The sequence below is a fragment of the Eubalaena glacialis genome, chromosome 10, assembly GCF_028564815.1.
Source record: "Eubalaena glacialis isolate mEubGla1 chromosome 10, mEubGla1.1.hap2.+ XY, whole genome shotgun sequence".
Classification (NCBI taxonomy): Eukaryota; Metazoa; Chordata; class Mammalia; order Artiodactyla; family Balaenidae; genus Eubalaena; species Eubalaena glacialis.
This window is the reverse complement of record NC_083725.1, coordinates 21645619-21659284: the sequence shown is the minus strand read 5'-3', so window position 1 is coordinate 21659284 and position 13666 is coordinate 21645619. Positions and strand designations below refer to the sequence as shown.

The 13666-nt window shown below is 37.8% G+C and overlaps 1 protein-coding gene across 1 annotated transcript in view; it reads left to right on the top strand.

Moving 5' to 3' along the window:
* The first annotated feature begins 1278 nt into the window (after positions 1–1278).
* RDX (radixin) overlaps positions 1279–13666 on the top strand; it is a 69263-nt gene continuing 56875 nt past the window's right edge. The window contains exon 1 of the mRNA XM_061203911.1: positions 1279–1516. The gene's annotated coding sequence lies outside the window, so the exon portion shown is untranslated. The remainder of the gene's footprint in view (positions 1517–13666) is intronic.

The following is a 13666-nucleotide window of genomic DNA, read 5'->3' as shown; positions in this document are numbered from 1 at the left end:
ATTCTTGCACCCCAGGGAGAAGGTCAGGGAGTAATCTTATAGTTAAAAAAAAAAAAGCACACACTTGGTTCCCATTCTTGAGGAATCTAAAGGCCTTTGAGTTAACTCTTGGGGCTTTTAATTGTTCAGAGAGGTCTCAAAGGGCAATGGTGGAAACTCACTAAAGAGTAAATTTAGTGAAAGTAATCAGGGGAGAGAGTTCCTGGAAAAGCTATTGTCTCAGGGAAGGCAAATGCTAAGGCAGGAAGGATATGAATTATTTGTTCTGTAGAAGTTAAGTACACTCGTGAGGTTTTATTTGAATCTAAAGTTTATTAATAAAAAGTATATAAAGCACTGCAAACAGAGCAAGCTCGGCGAATCTGATTTTGTGCACTTGCTCCTTCTATACTCAGAGCAAGTTTTGCTCTTTGAATCCCAGCAGAAAATACCAGGGGCTTGGGAGTAGATGACACAGCATCGACCAGAAGTCTATCTCGTCCCGACCACTGAAGTGAGTGGGCTGGAGTCACACCATGGTCAAATGCGTAACTTTCACAAAGTCTAGGATAATTTAGGTTTGGCTGCTCTTCGGGGTCCCACTTCCAACATTTTCCTTTTAACCGACTTCTTCCAACTGCCGAAGCATGCCAGAGATAATAAAAATTTATCAAATATCCTTGCCTGGATAAAAATCTGCATTCTCGATTGGGGCCATATCCATCGAGGTTTCGGTGGGGGTTTAAAAACTGCCCCTGAAAAAGCAAGTTTTTCTAGTTGGGTAAATTCTGCGAAAATAATGTAAAGTTCTTTACTGCATGCATAAATTCCTCTAAGGCAGGTCTTTTTCTCTCTCCAGGTCCAGGATTTTCAAGCTGAACAGCCAAGTAACACGCTCGACTCGGTTCTGGATTCCCTCGGGGAAGAATTCCTCCTTGGGGGCGATAGAAACGCCCTCGGTGAGTTTTCCGGCACCAGCAGGAGTTTCAAGTTTCCACCCGTCGAGGGGAGGCGGCGGGCCCACTCCCAGCTCCGGGTTGGGCGGCTCCTCTTCCCTGAGCGTCGGGCTTAGCTCAAGCCCAGTCCTGCCCGGAAGGAGTCCCCCACCCCCGCGCTCTCCCCCTTTCCCTCCGGGCTCCGGAGCCGCAGCCCGACCCTCGCGCGTCCCCGCCCGGGACGGGGATCCCAGGCGACGCCCCGCGCGGCGGGCGGCCGCGAGCCCGCGGGCCTGGGAGGGACGGGGGCGGGGCGCGGGAGGTCTGGCGGCGGCGACTGCGGCGTTGCTTCTCGGGACGCGGCGCGAGGCCGGCCGGCCGGCAGGGGGAGGCGGGGGGCGTGGGGCAGCCCCGCCTTTCCCGCGAGGAGCCGCCGGGCAGCCATATTGCGGAGCTGTCTGCGGTGGCGGCGGCGCCTCTCGTCTCTCGCGAGCCATCGCTCCCTCCACCGCCTCTCCCTCCCTGCCGCAGCCGCGACATCCGGCGCCGCCGCGCAGCGCCCCGGCCACACTCAGGGCGGGAAGGAGCCGCCCGCTCTCGGGGTAAGCCGCCGGCGCCCTACCTTCCCCCACTCCCGTTCCCGGGCTTCGCCGGAGACGCTGAGGTGGCGGCGAGAAGTTTCGGGGCCCAGTGCTGCCCGGCGGCCGCGCCGCGAGGGCCGCGGTGTCGCTGCCCTAACAGCCCGGCTGGCCAGGCCGCATCCGGGGCCGCGGGAGCCACGAGGCTCTGCCCGAGTCGTGGCTGCGGCCTGAACACGCCGGTGCGCGCTTCTCCTCCCTTCGGGCGTGGGTCCGCCTTCAGCGTCCGCCCCGGACCCCCTCCGCCTCGAGCTCGGTCGGGTTCCCGTCGCTCGGTTGCGGCCCCGGGCTCGGCCTGGCTCGTCCCTTCTAGGCAGTTTGAGAATACAGATTTAAGCCTAGGAAAAATTACGTTTTGCCATGTAGGGAAGGAATTTATTACAACTTCTTCTCCCCGGTCTCCAGTTTGAAAGTAAGGGTGTTGAATTACTAGAGAACGTGTGTTCCGCCCTGGTGGCAAAGGGATGTTGCCTTACGGGGTTTGGGGCGCGAACCGCCCTCAGCCACCCGCACCCGCGCGGCGAGGGCCGCCGTTCTGGCCCCGGCTCTACCTGCTGCTTCTACTGCTGAAGGCGGCCTCCGAGCCCCATAACTTTCTTCGGCCTTTGAGGCAGCCCAGTTGAGTATCTTAGACCCCAGTAGACAAGTTGAGTACATTACAGTCCCCCCTTCCTTTAAAGGGTTGTAAACTTAATTCCCGGGCTAACTTTGAAAGCGGGGGGGGGGGGGCACTGCATTATTGCAGTTTAAATAGAGCACTTCACTTTTTATACACATGTGGCATGGTTCTTTAACCATTCACAACATGTATTTAGCGTTCTTTACCATTAAGGAGTGGTTATTAATGAGGCTGGAAATAGGTTAAAAGTCAACTTCATCAAAGATACATTTTAAAATAGAGTTGAGATTTGTGTAGAAGACATTTTAATGAGTTCTGTGGCACTAAGACGGGCATGATGTAAATGTAAAAACCCAAGATAATAAGGGTTTATTTGATAAACGAGCACTTGGACATAGACATTGCAATCTATTGTTTATGGAGCATACATTTTTTAGAACACTAAATACTCTTTTATATTTCGGACGGAGCTCTGAATGAACAATTGCCCCGTTCATTTTGCTGGATGAATCATGGCTTAATCCATTTGCCATAACAACATTATTATCGATGGATTTAAGAAGAGAGACTAATATTCAAGATTGCATTTAAAAAAAAAAATTTCGGTATTACATTACTTTAACCAGTGGGCTTTATCTTCCAGAGACTAATTACCTCAAATGTGGTAAAATGTATTGAATAAGACATTTCTTTTGAAGTTAATGGTATCCTGTAAAGTTGATTGCACTGACTTTGTTTCTTTTGCTAAACCACTTTTTTAAATATATGATGGGATTTAATAAACAATACATTATTAGTGAGGAATGAATAGACATGCATTGGAATTCTTTACAGTTTTATTTAAATGAGACAAAATTTGTGGCATTTAGGAATGTTAAATTCTTGCCCTAGTGGATTATACGTTGTTTTGTTCACTCCTGTATTCATTCCCAAGCATGGCAGAGCATGTAGGAGAGGCTCAGAAGTTAAATGTAATTAATTTCAGCGTGGGGAAAGTATGTTTAGTCTGTCCTTTGTTTTGGACATTTGTATTAACTGGAGATGAAACTGATATGCTTTTTTCTGTGGCGGTGAGAAATGACAGACTCTGCTGTTCTTTCTCTCTTTTGTTAACTCTCAGTCTCAGGGAGAGAACAAGGCTTATTTCTTCTTTTTTTGCTTCACTATTCCCAAGAGCAGAATTGGATTTTATTATTCATTTTTATCTTTGGCAGGCAGTTGAAATGAAAGTCTTTATGTACTTTTATCTTAATTTCAGTTCTCAATCTTCTAATGTAATCTGTGTATAGTCTAATACAATGGAGCCTGAAATCTTGAATGATGATGGGAGTCTTGTTTTTTCTTCCATTTTTAACTTGATTCAGTTCAACTTGTACAATTTAAAAATGGCAAATTTTAACCAATATTTCCCAAAGACCAAAGCCTAGAAAAATGTGTTCTATTAAGATTGTGAAGGTAGCCATGTTGGTGAACATACTTGATAGGGTAGAGTTAATATCATATCGTGCTATTGCTGTGAATCTGGGAAGTTGAGGAAGTCACCCTTTCTTGGATGGCTTGGACCTCCTGCAGACCAGGAGCTAGTGGGCACTTCTCACGACCCTGATATTATCCTTGGGGTACTGGATTCAGTGGAACTGGATTGGGTTGCTGTAGACTCCAGCTTTACAAGGTTATTTTAAACCTCATGGTGTTAAAAGCCCTTCAGGGAACTCCCCTAACTTATGCAGCAAGTATATCCTCACCTGTTGCGTGTTAGAAATGGCCAGTCTGAGCCCAGAGAGTTCCTGAATATCTAGCCTCTTTCAGAAGAATCCTGCCTTTACTGTTCATATTAGTTCCTGGTATATTTTTCAATATTAATTTATAATGAACATATTTTAAACCATTTTTAAAGACGATAAAATTAATAAATTTTATGACAAAGTTAAAAAAACCCAGAAAGATGTTAAGGAAAAAGTAAAAGTTCTCCCCAGCTTCCCAGAACCCACCCCCCCACCTCTCCCAGTCCCGGTCTCTGTTTTTCAGAGGTAATTGCTATTAGCTATTCCTTGTAGTATATAGAAAATGCCAATATTTATGCAAGGGTAAACATATACTTTATATATATCCCTTATTTGCAATTTTAAAGTCTTTAAAAATAAGGTTATTTTGTAACAAACATTGAAAGGGTGTTTATTACTGTGTTGAGCATTAAGTAATTAGTATTCCTTGGATTTTCATCATTTGAATGAAATAAAAATGGAATTTCTGGTAATCTCAAAAGTGTTCATGTACATGTGCAAATTTTCTTGATTAATGATTGAAGGTGAATTCACTTTTTTTTTTTTTTTATTCTAGGGTATGGTATATAACTGACACTGAAAAGTGGTGTCCTTTAAAAAAGGGTTTATGATTTTGGGTAGTGAAATGTCCCTATTATATATGTAGCTTTTTACCTGGGAACTGTTTGGAAAGGAAATATGGTCCATATGATTCAGTTCTTTATTTCTTTGTTCCATTTAATGGTGAATCCTAGCTTTAACTTCCTGGAAGGCGGGGGTTCTTTCAGGTTAGTAGTTGTATAGGTTTTTTTTTTTTTCTTTGAATAACCAGTATGTATAGAAACTCTTGCAAATTCACAAAGTTATTTTTTTCCTATTGCAGTATCAGTTACCTTTTAGAAGAATTCTAAAGTACATTTTATAGAGGCTAGTTATATATGTAAATACGGTATGCATATGAATTGGATGCTCTAGTAACACTGGTTCCTTTTCTGCTTTTCTACATAATTTACATACATTTGAAATAAGAAACTTTTGGGTTCTAGTAAAGTTGATTTATTTGAAAATGATATTCTCTTTACTGTTAACCATTTGGAGAAGAGGTCAGCAAACTGGTTTGAAGGCCACATTCAGCCTACTACCTTTTTTGTAAACAAAGTTTTATGTGAACACATGATGGCTCATTGGTTTACATATTATCTATGGTTGCTGTTGTGCTACAACAGAGTAGTTGCAACAGAGGCTGTATGGGCCACAAAACCTAAAAAGTTTACTTAACCTGGCCCTTTACAGAAAAAGTTTGCTGACTCCTGCTTTAAGGTATTATTCATACATTCAGACATTTATAATCATATGCCAGATATTCTTTGCATTTGTTCAGTAAGATAATGAGAACGCCACACTCTAATGGGAATATACTTGTGCCATTTTGTATACCATAAAGTGTTTTTGCTTAAGTGCTCTTTGTGTGTATAAACTGGAGTTCATATTCAGTGTTAACAGTGCTGTAAGCATAGTCTGTGATGTGAATTCTGGGTGTTTCTTGTTTTGTACTTTAAAAAAAACCCAAAACTTCTTGTTGTTTCTGTAAATTAACTAATAACCTTTTGATAAATTAACCAGAGTAGTTGTTTGTAACTGAAAATCCTGTTAGTACTCAGAATGTTGTGGGTACGAGTATAATAGAGGGACCATTAATAAAAGGGAGAATGGGGACATAGGAAATCTCAGCCATGGTAATTGAATCTAATTACCCTTTGGCTTTTATTGAGTGTGTGGGATGGACTAAACTTTGTTAGACATCATGAGCGCTCTTGATATGTAAGCTGTCTCTAGATTCTAGACTTAAGGAAACTATAAAAACCTAGTTTGGTTATTAAGCAAAGTTGGTATATACAGTTGACACTCCACATCTGTGGGTTCTGCCAACCTTGGATTGAAAATATTTGGAAAAAAAATTCCAGAAAGTTACAAAAAGTAAAACTTGAATTTGCCACATGCTGGCAAGTATTTACATAGCATTTACATTGTATTCACTATTGTTTACATAGCATTTATATTGTATTAGGTATTGTAAGTAATCTAGAGATAATTTAAAGTATATGAGAGAATGTGTGTAGGTTATATGCAAATATAATATTTTATATTTATATATATGTATGTATGTATATAAATGTACATATATTTTGTGTAAGGGATTTGAGCATCCCTAGATTTTGGTATCTGCAGAGGGGTCCTGGAACCAATCCCCTGTGGATACCAAGGGATGACTGTATACCTAAAGTGCTTACTATTTACATCTAATTATCAAGCAGCATGATACTTATAGATATTATTAAATGTGTCAAATTAGGTGGCCTTTAAATTTAATTTGATTGTCAAATTAAATGAGATTATTGAAAGAGACTTAGAGATGATAAAGGCCTGAATTTGGGAGACCTCGTTGGGAGTTTTTTTTTTTTCCTCCCACGTTCATGGTTGCTGTCTCTTATAGCCTATTGCTTTCTAGTTCGCTCACTTTACAATGTAAAAGATGAGAGGAAAGTATTACCCTTGATAATAATCAAGTGAGTATTATATATGAACTTAATTTACCAACAAAATCAACAAACATCTGAGGCCTTACTGAGAGCCAGACACCATTCCAATTTCTCAAAAGGGGGATTGAATATCTCAAAAGTTAGAAACTTAATGATAGAGCTGCCATATAGCCTTATTGACTGCATGAGCGAATACTATCTAATTTTAAAGATATTTAAGAAACATATTAACTTTATTCTGTTTTGAAAATAAGCTACTGTAATATCTAGTGTTTCAAAACATATATAGAATTGTGAGAATTCCTCAGGTCAGTTTGAGACTTTTCTTCTTTCCTTCTACCTAGGTGACTTACATGAACCTATCTTTGTTTTTCCATTTTTAAGCATTTATTTTATGAATTTTTGATGTTTCCTTAACTGTAAGATGAAGAAATTGGACTGGATTTAGCTTTCTTACCTCTTAGCATTTAAACTTCATTTTTGCAAATGGTAATGTATTGTTTTTCCACCCTCCTAGGAAGCAATACAGGTATGGTGTTTCTTTTAAATTTACCAAATTCATTTAGAAAAGAATTTAAATTCAGTGTAAAACTTTGCTTTGTGCCTTATATTTGTTTTAAGTGCTGGAAATTTGCTTTGCATTTCCAGTAACGTGTGTTTTGCTTTAAAATGTTGAATATTTTATTTCCTTGAACAAAAGTCAGTTCCTACAAAAGCAAGCACTTAATACCTTATTTAGAACTGCATGCCACCCTTACAGGATGTTAATTTACAGAGGTGACTATACCAGTATTAATGTGCACTTACAACAAATCTTTAGAGGTAGTCTTTTTGACCTGAAAACAACAGAGGGTAGAGCTTTAACTTCTTGAAAAGCTCTGGTAATTGGGATGAGCTTGTCTAAAATGATGTCAGAGGAAGGCAGAATAGGGTAGCCAAAAGAGCACAGGACTTGAATTTAGAAGGACCTATGACTTTGTTGACTAGCCTTATTACTTTGGGCAAGTGACTTATCTGAATCTTAATTTCCTTAATTAGAAGAACAAGGGATTGTGATACTTATCTTGTGCAGAGGGAGGAAGGGCAGTTATTAGGAAGATTAGATAATGTAGGTAAAGTGGCTGAAGAGTGAGCATTCTACAGATAATTCCATTTACTACCCTTGTCCTTGCTTTTGGCCTTATTTCTTTTTTGCAAAATGGAACTAAAAGTTCTTGTCCTCTGCTTCACTTGTGGAGTCACATGGCATTATATAGGTAAAAGTACATTATTATTGCTATTAAATTCAGTACTTAACAGAGCTAAAAAATTTAATAAGCATAGTTCTTTGTATATTCGAGGTTTTAAACCTGTGAGTCTGTGAACTTGAATAGTGAAAAAAGTTGCATCTTTATTTACACGTTTTCCATTGCGAATGTGGGCAGCAGTAGCAGAGACTGTTTCTAATAGAAATTGCAGATATTTTCATGATGCATAACTGTTATTGCAGATCTCAAAATGACATTTAATACCCATTATTACTTAAAGTTTAATTATTAGATACACTGGTAGATATTGTGATTTAAAGGTTAACAAAGAAGCATATATATTACTGTATCATAAATTTGTGCTTTTTATATTTTTGATATTATAATTCAGTATGATTGATTTTTTTAATGTAATATTGTGTATTTTATTTTGTGCATTTAAAAATACTTTTCTAGGAAGGGGTTCATAGGCTTTACCAGAGGGGCCCAGGTTGGGGAAAATAATGATTAAGAACTTTTTTTTGTGGATGCCATTATTGTGTTAATTTGACTGCCAGAATTACCTTATTAATTCAGTTTATACTTCTCTTTGTTACCCTGCTTCCCAAACCCCCAGTAAGCTGGCAGAGGACTGCGGAGAGACCACAGTTATGTTCAGGGAAGGTGTCTCAAAAGACAGAAAAAAAAGTACAGTTAGGCTTGGGGAAAAGAAATTCTTAAGAGTAAAATTAGGCAGCCTGGTATAAATTATTGAAGCATCACTGTAGGCCCAGTATGGACAGACTTAACACCTGTTTTACCACCTGACAGGTGGGGAGAGTCTCTTGTTGTGTCAGTGACTAACAGAACTCAAGGTGTTAAGTGTGAGGCTGTTTTTTCCATTGTACTGCAGAAAAGAGGCTGTTTTAGGGTCACCCTCAGAGTTAAAGGACAAAGAGAATGTTTTATGTGAATGTTTCGTCTGAGAAATGTGGCACTGTGTTTGAGTACGTATTCATACGTTTTCTGGAAATGGGAGATATATATGCTGGTGGCATCTCTTAATACTGCTTGCCATGACTGTGCTTCATTGGTTCTGTGGGAGTCAGTGTGGAAAAGAGGTAGGGTAAGACCACTTTAAGAAATTTAGGAAGAGTGGGGAGGAAGGAGTAAACGTTGTTTCAATAATTATTATGAGGGTAGAGGGGAGAAGAGTTGATTTTTATTATACATCTTTGATATACAGTGGTTTAGGTGATTATATGGTGTCATTTTTTTAGAGAAGAAAAGAAGGCACCGAAACACAGTTTTCAAGATGAACCAGTTAGAGGTACAAACTCAGGACATATATCTAGGTACCTTGGCTTTTCATGTGCCATTTTATTAAATTGTCCATTCTACTACTAACAGATGCCATTTTCAAGGAAAAAAATATGCTAATACAATCAAAGGAGGACTAGAAATGTACTATTGAGGTTAAATAATATTATCGTGATATAAATATTTTTTAATGATCACTAAATTGGCTAAAAACTTAGGTTTTAACTACATTTATACACAGCTTCAGTCTAAAAAATTTAAGGTAGAATTCTTATGTATGTTATGATATCTTATGAATAAACTGGTATGTAGACAATTTAGTGAAATATATTTTTAAAATTCTTACCTGCTTTTTAAAATTAGTAACTTAACAAAAATAAGACCCTGATTAAGTGCTCAGTTCTGTATATCCAAATATCCTTTGTAAGGGTACCTGTTCTTTTACTTAGTTATAATAGGTGGCTACGTATTCTGCCTTTTCACTTATCCTTATGTAAATGTTGACACAGTTTGTCCCCCTTGTTTTCACATAATTTCAACATTAATTGTGATTTTGATTTTAATCATTGGCTGTTATAATATCTTTGTACTGCTGAGAACATCTTGGTACAGATTACTTTGTTTTATATTTATTTATTTGTGGTATATTTAGGAGAGAACACTGGTCTGAAAATACACATTTTTAGAAGCTTCTTTTAGAAGTAAACCGTATCCTTATTTGCAAAGGCTTTTTGTCAGGCCCCTCACTTCCCAACAGTTCATATAGATCATTTAGGCTTGTTGGAGATTTTAAAAGCTTAATGTGTATAAACTTGGTTTTGTATATGTTGGCCTGTGATATATTTGTACTTTTATGTCACCAGAGCACTCATATTAAACCTAAAGCTTTAATATGGATTATTTTGCTTGAAAGGTCATTTTCTATAGAGTATAACTTGAAGTAACTCTAATATAGAAAACTGGGATAAATTATTTCTTAAAGGAAAAGGAAAAAACTCTACCTTTATTTAGTTCCAGTATTTGAGTAATACAAAACTTAAGAAATTCTGCAAAACCTGACATACGTGATGTTTATTTACCTGCCTAGCTGGTCCTATGTTTGATGAGTACTCTTTCTGTAATTTGAGTGCTGTAACTTAGTTTATAGTCTGGCATCCAGTTAGTGTTCACATTTTCCCTTTGTTCTTCCTTACCAGTGAGAGATGGCACAGGAAGGGCAGAGCAGCCAAATGGCTTAGCAAACAAGAATGATCAGTACATGAGCAAGCTCTCTTGAGTATCTGCTAACTTCTCTAGGGTGTGGCCATGGGGCCTGATATGGTAATGGAATGCTAAATCAAGAAGGTAATGTAAAAATTGATCTCGGACAATTAAAATTCCTGGTACTGTATGCTGGTAGGAGCAAACCTGAAATACCTCTATAGGGAGACACACACAGCTCAGGGCTTGCAGGAATCCCATACTGGGCGGGGAGTGGGTTAGGGACATGAGCTTTCTGTCCAAAATTACAAACTCCATAAAGAAACAAGTCATAATGAACTGGAAATAGAAAATTTTATAGTGACATAAAATAAACATTATAGGGGTAAAATGAGGATTCAATACAAATTATAAAATATTATAGGAGTAAAAGGAGGATTCAATACAAATTATAAAGTAGTACAGCATTAAAATTTTTTTTAAAAGACCAAAAGTGAATTTCTAGAAATTAAAATATATAATCACTGAAAATTTAAACTAGTGGACAGGTAAAACATTAAGAACACCATTCAGCAATAAGAATTGCTGAATGGGAGAGACAATGGCTAATAATTTTCCAGAATTTAAGAAAAGCATGAGTCTTCAGAATAAGGAAGCTTACCAAATCTTGAACAAGATAAATAAAAGGAAATCTGAAGAACACACACACACATACACACACACAAAATCTTAAAGGAAAGCAGAGAGAAAAGGCATATTACCTCAGAGAAATGAGTTAAATTGCCAGCAGACTTCTCCTCATCAGTAACAGATGGCAGAAGAAAACTAATATCTTCCAAATGCTGAAGGAATAACAATTTAGAATTCTATATGCAATTAAATTATTACTTAATGAAAAAAGGAAATATTCATTAGAAAGATATAATAATTCTAAACCTTTACTCAATAACATAGCCTAAAAGCATATAAATTAAGAACTGGCAATTTATAAGAAATTAACATCCACAATCTGAGTTGGGAAAATTCAATACATTTTTTCTCAATTTGATTAACTAGACTAAACTGAGAGTAGAGAGACTATAAACAAAACATTAAATACTTACTCTGGCTTGGTCTAACTTATCAGATGCAAAACATACATTATTTTCATTTATAGCTGGAACAATCAAAAAAGAAATGGAACTGACCAAGCACTAAACATAAAGGAAATCTTAATGAATTCTTTGACTAGAGTATATAGTAAACTTAGAAATAAATAATAAAAAGACAGTACTCTGCCCCCAGGCCTCTGATCATTCTATTTGAAAATTTAAAACTTATTAGTAGTGAGTAGAAATCATAATTGGAAACTGAAACACCTAGAGCTAAACAATAATGAAAAAACTATATATAAAAACCTATGTGGGAAGCCACTAAAGTGATACTTAGAAAAATAGTGGAGTTTTAAATATAAGGTATTTTTCCCCAAAATTATTCCCTCCAAAAGGAGATGTATATTTGTTTCATAGGAACTGTCTCATTGCAAGATGTTCTCTTTCTCTTGAGCATGGAAGTACTGTTTAAGAAAGGCACATTGACCTGAAATGCCTTTACTACATGTCAGTTTGGAAAGCTCATGGAGCTCATCTGATAAGTGATTTAAATGTAAAAAAGAGGCTAAGGGGACTTCCCTGGTGGCGCAGTGGTTAGGAATCCGCCTGCCAGTGCAGGGGACGTGGGTTCGAGCCCTGGTCGGGGAAGGTCCCACATGCCGCGGAGCAACTAAGCCCGTGTGCCACAACTGCTGAGCCTGCGCTCTGGGGCCCGCGAGCCACAACTGCTGAGCCTGCGAGCCGCAACTGCTGAGGCCCGCATGCCTGGAGCCCATGCTCTGCAGTGGGAGGGGCCGCCACAGTACGAAGCCCGCGCACTGCAGCGAGGGGTAGCCCTCGCTTGCCACAAGTAGAGAGGGCCCACATGCAGCAATGAAGACCGAACACAGCCAAAAAATAAAATTTAAAAATAAATAAATAAATAAAATTGAAGTTGCTTTTAAAAAAAAAAAGAGGCTAAGAAGTCTAGAGGAGATCTGGTTTTAAAAGTCACTTAAAAATAACACATCTAGTTGTACTGTGGATATTAAAATATATTCCAACAATACAAATAGGAAAAAATAACGTCCTACTAATGTTTTCTGTAAATGGGTAATTGTGGCTTGGGATAAAAATTTTAATTTTAGTGATAGATTCAAAAAGTACTTTATGTAATCTGGAAAACTTACTGTGATTCAGAAGTTTGATATAGATGCTCATGTCTGGTGTGTGAGGAATTTAGATTACTTTACATAATCAGATGATAATTACTTTAAAATAGTCTCACTGGCAAAATAGGGAGATCATTTTATGTTTGGAATTGCCTTATGGTGGGACATATTTAGTTTGTGACCTTAATGCATGTTATTAGAAAAAAAGATTGGAAATTACTTAGGTAAACTTTCAATTTCAGGGATTAGAATATGAGCCTCAGAGTAAAAGCCAATTAATGAGAAGAAAAATGATGAGAAAAAAAGGACAGAAATTAACAAAACAGAAAAATAAAAGAAACCAGAAGATCAACAAAACTGAAAGCTGGTTTTTAGACCAATAAATGAAGCAAACTTCTGGCAAGATTAATCAAGCGAAAGCGAAGACAAAAATTAACAGTATTAGGAATGGAAAGGGGATCATAACTGTAGATGTAGTAGAGATATAAAAAAAATCATGAGAGAATACCATGAATAACTTTATAGAAATATGTCACCAAGACTTGTGGAAAAAGCAGATTTGACTGTGGGGTGTAGGGATTTAAGCCATGTTTTAGCCATGTTGTATTTGAGGTATCATTTAGATATTGAGCAAGCCAAGTTAGCCAAGCAAGTCTGGAGATACAGATTTGGGAGTTACTAGTTTATAAATGATGTAAAAGGTTGGTTTTTGAGGCTGTTTTAAGATGAGTTTGATAGTAGGGATGAAAAGAGGATTTAGAAGTGGAAGACAGGACTGAAGTACAGTTAGGTTCATGAAGGTAGGTGATTGTAAGTAGGGAATATTTATCTATCGTTTCCTAGCTAAGAGTTAGGAAATGAGGAATTTAATACTTCTAACTGAATTTCATAGCCCATTGTATTAGATAAGAAATTTCTCTTGATGAAGTTCCCTGTATGGGGAGAGGTTCATTGACATGTGATTGGCTAAAATTTAGAGAAATGACCTTACTTTGATCCTTTGTTTTTATTTCAATTTGGAGAATTTTCAGTTTTATTAATAATAGTATCTTAAAAAGCAATTGATAATATATTTTTAAAATACAAAATTAACTCTATATTAATTTAGTTGATAGTATAATGAATAAAATTTCTTGGCAAAGATATTACTTATATAAGCTGATTTTCAGGTGATTAATATATTTCTTACTATAGGTTTTCAAAT